The sequence below is a fragment of the Saccostrea echinata genome, unplaced genomic scaffold (genome assembly GCF_033153115.1).
Source record: "Saccostrea echinata isolate AGI-Se365-2 ecotype Australia unplaced genomic scaffold, CSIRO_AGI_Sech_v1 ptg000054l, whole genome shotgun sequence".
In the NCBI taxonomy this organism is placed as follows: Eukaryota; Metazoa; Mollusca; class Bivalvia; order Ostreida; family Ostreidae; genus Saccostrea; species Saccostrea echinata.
In genome coordinates this window covers 48,271,352-48,286,117 of record NW_026889803.1, presented here as the reverse complement: position 1 = coordinate 48,286,117, position 14,766 = coordinate 48,271,352, and positions in this window count along the sequence as shown.

The following is a 14,766-nucleotide window of genomic DNA, read 5'->3' as shown; positions in this document are numbered from 1 at the left end:
CTTCGTCTTGCAGAGAACCAGGTTACAACACTGACCGTCAAAAAAACCCTTACGCATTGGAATTAAGCTGTTTTACAAAAGACTATAATTTTCAAATTCAATACCGTTGATGTTTAATTGTATTGAAAAATCTTCGTTTCATTTTGTTAGTATATTTAGCGTTTGTATAAAAAGGGGTTGATAGTAAGTACCATATTTTACATGGAAATATATTTTGGCGACTGTGCGGATAACTTGCGGTTTGAACAGGCTGACAATAACCGGCAATTGCTCTTAGTGCAATAAGCCCGTTAAAAATAAATTACACATGTAGGTTAGTGTTGGTGGAGGGGTTGGGAGAAACCTATATTTACAATCCCTACCATTGCATGGAGCTTAACATCTTCTAGTTTCATAAGGATTATATGCATTCTAACTGAATGCACAGAATGCATTAAAATGGAGAGTTACTTAACACTTCAATTTCCATCCGATACTCTGTATCTATTTAATTCGCCCAATGTCATTTCTGAAAGGAAAGTATTTATCTCAAAATATTCCCTTCTTATAAGGCGTAGTGATAATTTCTCAAGAAATTATGAAATTCATAATTCTTGTTCACGACTTACTATTCTAATACATTTTCCTTTGTAATTTTCAGTTGTTCTTCCGATTTATGACTTTGATTACCTTGTATCTATTTCACATGCAGGAACTTTATTCTCAATTCAAAAAATACTTAAACTAAAAAGACCAAAAATGAATAAAGAATTAAAAGATATTGACAAACGTTGAGAAGAATATGATATCAAATTAGACAAAATGTAATGAGGAAATCCTTCTTTCGAGAGATTATCAGAATCTAAATTTTGAATTGATTGTTTGCTTTTGAATAGTCACTTTGGAAACGTGGGTGACAACTTATTATGAAAAGAGCACAGTGTAATCAAGAGAATATGTACAAATTTTCATTTAATATCATTTATACACTGTTCTGTAAATTCATGCATCACAACAGTCTTCGTATTATCTTAGTTATATCTGTGCCTTGTAATCTCTGAAGACGCAAAGTAAAATCACTTATAACTATGAGAAATTGTTGATGGAGAGGCTGAGATCATCCCGTTTGTCATAAAGTTTAGATGTTAATTTGCCAATTTACGTCTCTATGCAGTAAAACATTTACCCATGAAACTTATGTGGCATAATCTATGGTTTCCTTTATGAAATATGAAGATAACGAACAGTAGTCTACCTCAAAAGTCCATTGGAACAAAACAATTTGAGAGCAGAGCAAACACGGACCTTTAAAAACATCAGAGGTTGGATCAGGTGCCATGGAGGAGTAAGCATCCCCAACCGACCGGTCACACCCGTCCTTGTCATGATCTGGGAAACGGAAAAAATCCGTAGACAATTCAGTGTGAAAGTAATGGCTTAACAATTTGTATGAAAAACGTTCGTCATCATTCGACCTAACAATAGATTGTATCTGCTAACAAGACCATTGTATCGAACATAGAATTTGCGAAATGATGACTTTAAACAAGGCTGTTTAGAGTTCACTAGGGATATATCGAGTAGACTTATGAATGAAAATGAATTTTGTTAATTTATAAACGTCGATAATTCTAAATATCGAATTGAAGGCAACAGCAAGAGTTTAATTCTTCTACCCTAGAATTTTTTGAATAAATGCTTCTTATTGGAAACAAGAATATAGAATAAAAGAGCAATGTTTGTGCCAAAGGGAATTCCAAAAGATTGTTGGAAGACTTAGTCTAAGAACATCTAATACTTAACGAGGTTGGATCCTGATATTTAAAGTCTTAAACTTTTTTTGTCAAGTATATTTTTAGTTTCTACACACATAGCTTAATTAAAAATCAAAACAAAAAATGGGGGTCAATATGTTTCTTTCGGCGCTACAATACATTTAATTTGACCTTTTTGCACTGATATTTGTGTCTTTATCAAAAATCACATCTTCGACGTTTTCTCTCCAAAGTTTTTATCCAAATAAATCATGGGACAAAATAAACTATTAGTCTATTTAAAAAAAGACGCATTAAAATTGTGACGAAGAAAAAGTTTCAAATTGCTTCGCATAATGAATTATTTGACCTTTCTGCACTCACAAAATGTGATTTTTCTGGCATTAAAAATTTAAAAAGCAAGAAAATTATTTTAAAGTCTTAAACTTTTGCTGAATTTAAGCAGATTGATCAAAGTTATCTTATATATTCAGAAAAGAAAAACAAAAGTGGGGGTCTATGATCTAAATTTTTAGATATTACTAAAAAAGTGTTAATTTTATGTTAAAATTGGCTCAATTTTTTCCTGGACTTTCAGAATATATTTACTATATTTGTCACAATATAATGAAAGAATTTATAAGAAATAATTCATTAGATATTTCAGAGCCAGCATAAAACATTTCACTGCAAAAAACAGCTCTATGTGCAACCAGCATGAAAAAATAGTAATCTAAACTTAACAGTACTGTATATATTTCAAAAGGGGAAAATTGATCATTTTCCTCTAAAAAAACCTTCCGCCACAAAATTTAGTTCCTGGCTTAATCCTATTTCAATGGAATTTCATCGCGGTTTTTTCATTGGATATAGTTTAATTTGCATTGTAGAATCCAGATTCAATATTAGAACAAAAAAATGATGCAGAATTTTAGAAATAAAGGTCCTGACCAAAATCTGCCCAAAAGCTCAGGATCGAACCTCCTTAATAATTCGGACACTTAAAATCTCCAAGAACTTTTAGAAAATTTGAAATCACAAAATTTTACAAAAATCAATAACATCAAAATTACGACTTTTCAACAATTTATACAACCACTCTCCACGATAAATTAAAGTCCTGGCTATTTGAAATCACAGACAGTTGCTTTTTCAATGAAAATTGAACTAGTAAATTTATTTACTTGTCAGTGGTCACTTAAAAATTTCGTTAAAAACATTGTGATCTTACACACAAGTACTCCGAAGATGCTTAAATTTCTGATTGTCAATATCTATGTAATTTTTGGAGATCAAGTCTTCCAACAATCTTTCGGTATTCCCATGGGTACCAATTGCGCATATTGCGCTTATTAGAGGACTTGTTTTTGCATTTATATGAAGCAGAATTTATTAAAAAAAACTTTTGTATGAAAAGAAGAAGTATCTTGCTGTGGCCGTCAATTCAACATTTAGATATACCGACAATGTTTTATCAATTAACAATATTCATTTTCATTCCTACGTTAATTCGATATATCATTTTGATCTCGAAATAAAAGACCACAAAGTCTTACAAACCTGTTCCATATTTGGATATTTTACCAGAAAAAGACTTTAATGGTAACCTGACAACAAAAGTTTATGATAAAGTTGATGACTACAACTTTTCTATCGTCAACTTCCCTTATTTATGCAGCAATATACCATTATCACCTGCAAATGGAGTTTATGTCTACCAGTTGATTCGATACACATTGACATGCTCTAAGTACAAAAAATTTCTAAAACGAGGCAAGCTATTGACAAATAGGTTGAAGAAACAAGAATATCAACAATGATCTCGTTTAAAGTCAACATTTCTTGAATTCTTTGGTCGATACAATGACCTTATTAGTAAATACAATCTATCATTAACTTGAATGTTGATTGAAGTTTTTCATACAAAATTGTTAGGCTATTAGTTTCACATTGAATTGTCTACGGATTTTTCTGTTTGCCCGATCATGACAGGGAGCACACGGCGGGTGTGACCGGTCGACAGGGGATGCTTACTTTTCCATGGCATCTGATCCCAACTCTGACGTTTCAGAAGTTCATATTTGCTCTGTCCCCGATTTGTATTGTTTCAAAGGGTTTTGAGTTTGATTACCGTTCGATAGATTCATATTCCATCTACATCGTCAATGAGGAACTCGATGATTTTTTATATATAAATTTCAGAGAACATACTTGTTCCTAGAGGCAGAATGCCTTTAACCAAAAGTAATTTGATACATGAATCAAGATATAAATATTTCCTAGTTCTATTTTTATTAAAGAAGTTATGTATGTCTTTAATTTATAGTGAGAAATGTTTTTTATTAAAAAAGTCATGATGCTGTTGCTTAAAAAATATTGTAATAAACCTACACGATCTGATTCAGCATTATTCCTCGATAGATGTGGAGTTCGATTATCACAACTCGGCAACGTTCGGGGCCTGTATGTCTGACAAAAAACCTTGTTTGTATTCTTTAAATAGTATTACAAATCCATGATAACTTTTAAATGCTCATGCTGATCGATTAATATTTTATTGATGTTCTACTATATGATATCTGTGTTATGAAAATCGTCGCCCAAGATAGTATATTTTAATGGAATCAATAGATTTATGTTCCATTAAAGCGACTTAATGTATGGTAATCCTTCACTTAAAATTTCTCTTGAAAAAGTAGTAAAAAATAATCCTGATCTTGTAAGAAGGTCTAAATAGCTGTTTCCCCCGCTTATTTGGTATACTTAAATGATTCCATTAGAAAAACAAAAAACAAAAAGAAAAGAAGCTGTATAATTTAGTCCTTGTTAAGGAGCAATGCCAGTTTTTTTAAAAATTAAATTGTAGGATGAGTAACTTAAACATGATTCATAAATCTCAACTGTTTGAAAGTATTAAAATCAAGTTGATACAATGTAGTTTTGTATTTACTATAAGTGAAAGAGGATTTGAAAAGTCTTCTTTATTAGTCCCCTACCGGTGAAACCGGAGGTGACTATAGGTTTCCTCTGCGTCTGTCCGTCCGTCTGTCTGCCTGCCTGTCAGTCTGTCCCACTTGGTTTTCCGCACTTTTTTCCTAAACGCTTGCAGATATTGAGCTGTTTTTAGTATGTGAGTGTGTCTTGATGAGTTACAGATCAAGTTTGCATTTCGTTCCGCTTCAATGTTTTTAAAGGAATTACAACCTTTTCAATTTTTAAGGGTTTTCAGCATTTTTTTTTTCTAAACGCTTGCAGATATTGAGCTGATTTTTGGTATGTGACTTTACCTTGATTAGTTATAGATTAAGTTTATATTTCGTTCCGCTTCAGTGATTTTTGACGGAATTATGGCATTTTCAAATTTTAACGGGAACTAGATTAAACTTGCCGGTAGGGGACTAGTATTGCTAATGCAATACTCTCAGAATGCTTGTTTCTATGAATACGCACAGAGCCTGGAATGCACTGTAAAAGTGGTTATATTAAAGAGCTGAAAGTTCGACGATTTCGGTATATCAGAAAAATGGCGAGTGGAAAGTTTGACAATATACTAGTATTTTAGTGCTCTTTAACAGGAATGTGAAAGTTGAGAAGTGGAAACGTTGACGATTATTAGAAATTCGTCAATTTCGTTTCACGATAGAGACAAATTTCACCATCTTTCATTCTCAGAGTAGGATTTCCCCTCTTTTTTTCAAAGCATAAATCATACAGACAATATTTTGGCTTTAAGTTTAGATGAAAGTCAACTGATTTTTAATGGAATATGAGTGTTTTGTACTCAAGAATTGTCAAATTTAGTAAGAAATCTTAAAATATTAAGTTCAAATCATTTTTAGTTTCAACCTAGAATTTTAACTCATAGGAAGTTGTAAAATTAGTCATTCAAAAATCGTAAGCAACTTCTCTCAGTGCAGCAGTATATGTTAGTTTTCGAATTCAAGAATGTGTATCAGGCCACCTTTAGTGATTTGATAATTTATTTGTTCTATAAAAGCCTAGTATTTTATCTATGGATCGATCCTTTTTATAAAGAATGTGTGAGAAAATTATAAAATTTATGTTATTGTAATGTTTCATATACTTATTTGTGACTATTTGAATCGAGTAGTAAAAGGGGAAAAACAAGCCGAAGAATAAGTATTTTCCTCTCTACCCCAGCGGTGTTATATTGGAAATGAAAGCAGATAGCAATTACTCTTTTAAAGTTTTGCAAATTTCAATTTTTTTTTGGAAATAAATGACCCATTTTAGTTCCAAGGCAACTGCAGCTATTTTGGATATCTAAACACCATAACTTGGAGACAGTTACATATCAAAATAATGTATATACAGTTTGAAATATATTTCGAGAAAAAAGTTCCATTTAAAATAAAATTCATTTTTGCTTCTATTAGTACATTTAAAAATTTATCCAACCGATAACTTTGTACCAATTTATTATCAGATTCCAGTTTGACCAGATGAAAAAAATAAGATTTTAATGCTTCTAAAGAATTAGTTGGACAGTTACTGAGAAAAATGAGATTTTTAAATATTTAAATGGTTCAATGGAGGTGGTCGCCATTTTAGAGACTGGATACCTGTTACAATGTGTCGCTCCTTCACCCTCATACATAAATAAAGTCATGATATTTTATGTGGGAAATCTGGCTCTGGGGTAAATCGCACGCTAAAACTATTATAACATAGAGTGGGACCCCCAGGAAAAATGAATCTGAAGTAGGATTTTGTAGGGGGAAAATCCTACTCTAGAGCCTATTTTCAGGGAGGGGGGAATCCTGCTCTAGAGCCAGTTTTCCGGGGGGATTTTATACGGGAAAGCCTACTCTACAAAATCGGTCACCATTCCTAATCTCTTTGTGTATGTGTTATTGCTAATGGATGCTTTCGTCCTATTTTAAGCTGTAGGTTTATTACCCCCCCCCCCCCATTCAGTAAAAAGTATTAGATCTTATTATTACATTGATAATAATAAATCTGCAGTGTTGTTAGTAGATGACCTAATGAAATGAAAGTGAAATATCGGATTAAATTTTTTGTCCATTTTTCGCCCTCCATGTAAATGGGCAAATTAAACAGGAATCATTTACTTAATGCAACTGTGTCTGGATAAATAATACAAGGTAAAATAGTTTGCCAGTGTGATCAAGCAAAAATATTAACACGGGCAAAAACAACCCTCTATATAGTGTGCAATTTAAACTAATTTGAAAATTAAAAAAAAGATGCTTGAATTTCGAACACATTAGCATTTCAACAATATTCACAGGAGCGTTTGTTTGCTTGAATTATGAAACAAAAACCCCTATGAGTGTTTGTGTATTATTGTTTTTAAAATTTAGTGCCAGTATTATCTTTAGAACTACATGTGAAAAGGGATAAATATTTTTTATGATATGTGAACTGCCATATAGGGAAATAAGAATAATTTTCTAATCAAATGAAAAGGAAATATTAATTTAGCTCTTATAAACTTCTAGCAACTAGATCATGTTTGATGATGTATTTATTTAATTCAAACATCAAAGACACCAATTCGTACTGTCTGAAACGCCCAGAAAGAGCCATTCTGTGGTCATTGATCGCACAGTGTTAACGAACGTTGCACTTTTCTACCTGTGTCTACTTTGGTTCGACCATACCTACTCCCGTTGATTGGACATCATTTCGGTCATTGACACAGCATGTACATTGTAATTAAGATAAGAGTTTATGTTTAATCTGCAACTCCTAGAGAGAATTTATCCTGATTATTTCTGCCTGTAGGAGTCTGATGACTTTTCGGTACTATATAACCGAGTTTTCACAGGAAACAGTGTGTCTCAAATTGCACTAATCAGCACCATGCCATATCACATTAATAATGCATGATAGCTTGTAATATATTATAGAGAGGACGTATTACAAGATATGTGAAATTAGATAATAAATTTTAATCTATATAAAACACAATTAATGACCAACGACACGGAAAAAGTTGCGACGCCTTGACCCTTATTCAGGACAAAGAAAACGTTAAAATGCCATCAATAAGAAAAGTGAATATAAAGCCAAAAAAAAAAAAAAAAAAAAAAAAAAAAAAATGAATTAATTATTACCGTCTTCCTTGGAAGACGGTATATAAAGTTGAAGTATTCTACAGTTTTCGGACTATTAACTTCCTCTCTTTTGTGATTGGTAGGAATTGCATGATGTGAAAAATTTCCAATTATTTCATTCGTTGAAATGGTGTTCAAGGCAAGGGAGATATTTTTTCTGGTGTGCTAATTTTCGTAGGACTTAACAATTTTCCAAGATTTTCAATCTTTAAAAAAAAATTGACAAAACGAAAAGAGAAAAACGGCAATGATGAAACTTAATAATGCTTTACATTTTCATGGCAATTACTAGGCCTAAAAGTGTTTACATATTTACATGGTAAACAGAAAGTTTCCTTGTTTTTATTCATTTTTTTAACTTCGTTTTGCACTGCCTTTCTTATGGTAGGACTAATGTCTGCAAAAAGCTTATGAAAAACACAAAATATAGAAATGCTCAAGAATGATAAGGCGTGATAGGTGCAGGTCAGTTTATTGTTAAAGGTTGTTTCTAAACACGGCAAAACTTTTTGAAAAAGCTTTTCTTGTTATACTTTATATAGTTAGGAATAATTGATAATGATTCCGGACCTCTATGAAAAAACCGGTCTGTCTGGTGTACTCTGGATTCATGTTTCAGAAGTCCGGAATATGCAATATTTGTTTGTTGATGCTATTTTTAGCTTTATTCTTTCCCTGTCAAGCTTGTCAATTGCTTGACGATATTTATGAACACTGCGTGTCAATCACTTTATTTACATTTATCAAAAATACCTTCTATTGGCCAGGGTACGCTGTAATCTTTTAAGTGAATTGACTGGGTTTCTACATCAGATACAAATTATTTTGGTTAAATTCTTTTTATAATCAATATAGTTTTGGTTTTGGCATCAGTGAATTGTAAAGATTTTTCTCTTTTATAAGGATGTCTTTTTAATCACACTCACATAAACATCTTCCCTTCAGAAAGATCCCACAAAACCTTAATATCTATAACCATTCAAAAAATACGGCCATTATGTAAATTTATCTCTCTATAACAATTTTTACTTTTCTGTTTTATTGTCAGATTACCAGACTGATTTCTGAAAACAAAGAATGTTATGCATTCGTTTTACTATGTACCCCTAACCAAAAAAAAAAAAAAAACAAAAAAACAAAAAAACAAAACAAAACAAAACACCATAGTTAACTATAGTTTACTATAGTAGCAAAGTTTTACTATAGTTTATCGGCGTCTTTACTATAGCAAATCAAAATATTTTTACTATGAATTTCATATTGTTATATTTTATATCTCCAATTCATACATACACAGTTTTGGTATTTAATTGAAACATTAGTTGAATATTCACATCTTAATTCCAAATTTTACATCATTGTTATTGAATTTCAGAGATTTTTAGCCTTGAAATCTCAAAAAAGTAGAGTAGTAAATTAAAGTATCAAAGTATTTGCTATAGTAACTATAGTAAACTTAAGTTTAGTAAATTTTTGTTAGGGACGTATTTAAAATGTTGTTTTTTTAAAATTCAAATTCATTTTGCATACCATCACAAACTGTATTCACATTTGAAATAAAATGGACAATAACATTATCCATTTCAAAGATTAATTTCCATTATACATACTTTTTTTGAAAGAATTTCTTAAAACTCCGATTTTAGGTACATGCAGTTTAGAAGTAAAGCTCATCTTCGAAACATGACTGTAAACAAAAATTTCAATATGAAAATACATGTACATCTTCTGTAAGACTTTCTTCAAGTGTTGGACTAATGCTTTATTGTTGACACATTTAATACAATGATTCTTACAATTTTCTAATTAAATAAAGGTTGAAATGTCACACTGTATAAAATTTTTTTATACTGATAACAAAATTATAAACGACCTTATATAAAGCTTATTTGACCATTTTTTGAAAGAAAAAGAAAGTGATTGCTGCTGATTAAGGAGGCTTGTAGCTTCCTCGTTCATGAGAAAAGTATTTTGTAATATAGAGCTTTCTTTATATTTCCTGACACAACTTCTTGCCCGTTCCTGTTTCTGTAGTAGTTAAATAAAATATTATAATGGCCTATTGTAAACTTAGTTTAAAGTTCGCCCTGAGAGCAATGGTTTAAAGAAAAAAATGATTCCATACAAAGTGATCTTTATAATATGTTTAGTACTTCCAGGTATGGTTTGTCTACAGAGATACTCCTCATAAAAATATTCACTGCTGTAAAGGAGAAACTTCACACGTATTATGCTACAGAATATTTTAGAAACGGTGTTAATCAGATGTGGATACTCATACACTTCAAAGAACTTTCAGAATCACAAAATTTTTCAAAAGTCAGCAACATCAAAACCAGTTACATCAAAATGTACGACTTTTCTACATTTTATAAAACCATTCCTAATGATATATCAAAAACAACTTTTTTGATACCATAGACAACTGCCACTTCAACATTTTCAAATCTTATGATTGGTCATCAACAAAATTACCTTGTTAAAAAGCCCTCCGATTCTACACACAAGTACTTTGAATTTGATATCAAAAGAATGCTGGAGTTCCCCATAGACAACAATTATGCATTCTTTGGAGTCCATGTCCTCCTACAAAATTTTGGAATTACGATGGGTTCTAATTATGTTCCTTTATAGCCGGCATATTTTTATATTCCTATGAAGCAGAATTTATTCAAAACTTCCACATGAGAAGAAGGAAAACGCTTGCCTTCACTTTCACATTCAGTTACAAGTATATTGGCGACGTTTTATCAATTAACAACATACTTCCATTTATTTTTCTGCCATATGTTTCACATTTTATGTTTTACTGACTATAGACGATAAGTGCCATCTAACAGCCAAAGTGTATAACATACGAGATCACATCTTTTCCATCGTCATCTTTTCATTTTTATAGTAATATTTCGCTGTCACCTGCAAAAGGTGTATACGTCTCCAAACTTATTCGATACTTGAAAGCGTGCTCTGAGTAAGATCATTTTTTTTAAACCGAGGCAGACTACTGACAGATAAGTGGGTGTTACAAGGATTTGAACAACTTCGTTTATGTCAGCATTACGTAAATTCTATGGTCATATTTTGACTGACGTGTTTCGTACCAATTGTTCGGCCTTTGTTTTATACTAAATTTGACAATGGACTATCCGTATACCTGATCAATATATAGGGATCATGGCGGGAGTGACCGGTCAACATGGGATACTTACTCCTCCTAGGTACCTGCTCCCATCTCTGGAATTTACAGAGGTTCAATGATTTATATTGTTTGTAGATTTGTTTTAAAACGATTCCTGTTCGTTTTCTTCACCCTTTTCATACTATAATAGTTGTTTTCAGAATGTTGTTTCTAAGTAATTGTTTATAAATGTACATTATAAAATCCGGTGTATATAGTACCTATACAAAATGCATTCATTTTATAATTATTTTAACTGTTGTTTATGAAATGTGAAAATACCAAACAGTAGCCATGATCAAATGTTCAATTAAAGAATACACATTGAGAGCAGAGCAAACACATCTAAAACATCAGAGGTGGGATTAGGTGCCATGGAAGAGTAAGCATTCCCTGAAGACAGGGCACACCGACCTTGAGCCTTTTATCTTGATCGGGTAAACAGAATAATTTGTAGACAATTCAAATGAAAAAAAAAATCCTTCAAATTTTTATTTAATGCGTCAGTCAGTACTCGACCTAACGACATGTTGTAATTTGACTATTTCCTCAATTTCATCTTTAGACAGCCTATAATATTTTTATTAGATCTTAAGTTGCATAGCTGAACTAGAAATATGTCCATAGGACATGAATGCCCCGCCGAGGGTATATTAGTAATGCAATATTTTAACACAAATTAAGAAAAGTGAGGTCAAGGTCAAAGGAAAGGTCAAGGTAAAAAAATATTGATGCAGTTGAATAGCTTACATCAGTATGTATCAGCATATGAAGTTTGACACTAATTTAAGAAATGTGAGGTCAAGGTCAAAGGAAAGGTCAAGGTCAAAAATTGTTGCTGCAGTTGAAAAGACTACATCAGTATATATCAGCATATGAAGTTTGATAAAAATATTATGAATAGTTTCTTTAAAACTGAGCTTAACACTAATTTAAGAAAAGTGAGGTCAAGGTCAAAGGAAAGGTCAAGGTCAAAAAATGTTGATGCAGTTGAATAGCTCTCATCAGTATAAATCAGCATATGAAGTTTGATAACACCAACTTGAATGGTATCTTTAAAACTGAGCTAAAACTTATTTAAGAAAAGTGAGGTCAAGGTCAAAGGAAAGGTCAAGTTCAAAAATATTGATGCAGTTGAATAGCTCTAATCACTATGTATCAGCATACGAAGTTTGTTAAAAATATCTTAAATGGTTTCATTAAAACTGAGCTAAACACTAATTTAAGAAAAGTGAGGTCAAGGTCAAAGGAAAGGTCAAGGCCAAAAAATGTTGATGCAGTTGAATAGCTCTCATCAGTATGTATCAACATATGAAGTTTGATTAAACTATCTTGAATGGTATCTTTAAAACTGAGCTAAACACTACTTTAAGAAAAGTGAGGTCAAGGTCAAAAGAAAGGTCAAGGTTAAAAAATGTTGATGCAGTTGAATAGCTTACATCAGTATGTATCAACATATGAAGTTTGATTAAACTATCTTGAATGGTATCTTAAAAAATTGAGCTAAACACTACTTTAAGAAAAGTGAGGTCAAGGTCAAAGGAAAGGTCAAGGTCAAAAAATGTTGATGCAGTTGCATAGCTCTCATCAATATCTATCAGCAAATGAAGTTTGATAAAAATATCTTGTGTAGTTTCTTTGAAACTGAGCTTTGAACAGAGCTAAACGCAAAGTGTGACGGAAGGACAGACAGAAGGACGGAAGGACAGAAGGACGGAAGGACGGAAGACGGACATGACAAACACTATATGCCCCGGCCATATTCATGGCGGGGCATAAAAATATGTGAGCAAGAGATTTCAATTTCATGGATCTATTTCAACACCAATCAATTTGGCAGATGAATTTTGAAACTTCAAAATCCTAATTTAGAAATTATGATGGAAATTAACTCCTCAAAGTTCCAGTCCTCAACTGTCGGTATCTTTCATCTGCATCAGCTGATAACGTCAAGAAAATTCATTGAATCTAGGGAGAGGTCATCCAGTCCTACACCATTTGGGATCTTAAAACATTCGTTGATATGCTCCCACAACGTCCAAGACCAAATCTTCTTTAAGTTCTTAATAAAATATAATCAGCTAAACTTAATTACATTTTAGATTCATAATAAAACTTTGTCTTTCATTTCTAAATAGAAATTTTGTTACGTTATCTATCCTTAAGCTTGAACTTGTGGATTTTTTTAATATAATATCAGTATCTACATGCAATATTATTGAGGAATTCAAATACAATAAAACTCTATGGACATTGATATGAATGTACTCTACATGCAATAGTAAATTGGTTTTCTACAAATTGAAAATGGGTATCAAGTTTTTATACATATTAGTATAATACAATGCAAATGTATAAACGACATTAAAATCGTTCAATAATTATCGGAAATTTTATAACTGATTTTTAGATCTGCGTTCTTCATTTATTCACATATGAACATATATTCAGTAACTATACACGTAGAAACGAATTCTAAATAAAGCATTTTAAAGGTTTTTCATTTTAAAGTTTTTCTCTGTTTTCTTTAATAAAACTAATTATGTTAATTAAATCATTTGACACTTGATCGTCTATTAGAGAATGCTTCAACATTATTGCAATAAAATAGGAAAAGCAAGGAAAAGTAATAAAATAATTGATTATAGAAAAATAATTTATTCTCTACTACCAATGCCTGAAAAACTTGATATTTTAATTGTAAAGCAATTATATTGATGTGTGCAGTTTTAACTTTGCGGGTTATCGATGGGGGTAAGAAGCATACAATGGCGGGACACAATTAATCACTTCTTACAAATGATTGTTATTGATTATCGTTTTGAGTAACGGTTAAAATGCATATTTTCATTCATTGTGTAAGTGTGAGCAACAAATCGAATGTCCTTAATAAAGAGGTCACATGTCCGTCGACTTTCAAAAGATATGGAATATTTTCAGCTTCCTCTGTGAAACTGGCAAAGCAAATATATCTAATTCTAGCACATAACATTTCATATGAAAGGGGGGGGGGGAATAAATTTTCATGATTTCCTCTATCTTGCGCCCCGACGGCCATCCCAAAAATCACCCAAAATATGTATTCTTTAAAACTCTTTTCTTTTTTAAATTAGATGTTGGGTTTTATGAAATTCTTTTTTAATTGTGTTGCATTCATAACGTCTTATAATGCTAATTAAACACTAAGAACTAAATTAATGGTCTAAGATCGTATTGTAAATAAAATGAGCCCTTACTTGCACTGGGCAAAATGCATGAGTGACCTTTCACATTTCCAAAAAATTTTGGTATTTTGCAGGCCTCTTTCAAAATTTGGTATATGATTAAAAACTCATTCTCGACAAAAAACTTAAAACCAGACTAGTGTCATTGTAACATGATCAAAGTTATCTAGTGAAAATTGAATTCTGTTTAGGATCGAAAGCTTGTTTTAAATACGTGAAGAGAGGATAAGTATGGTATAAAGTGGCTAATGTCGATAGAAGTGTCATGTGAAAAATGTATTAATACACTGTAGTTGAATCATGATGATTAGGTAATCATCAAAATCAATGTTTCTCTTGCTTAGTTTCTTTAAAGGTATGATTATTTTTCAAGTTTCTACTTACAAGGTAAATAATATTTGAAGGGCGATTTTAAAGTCCATGCAAATGTAACAACAAAAGATATATCAAAGTGTCGAAAGTTGATGAATTGTTAGAATACTGGAGCAGGCTCAGTGAAAGCTTCTCTTAAAGTCTCCCGTTAACCCTTT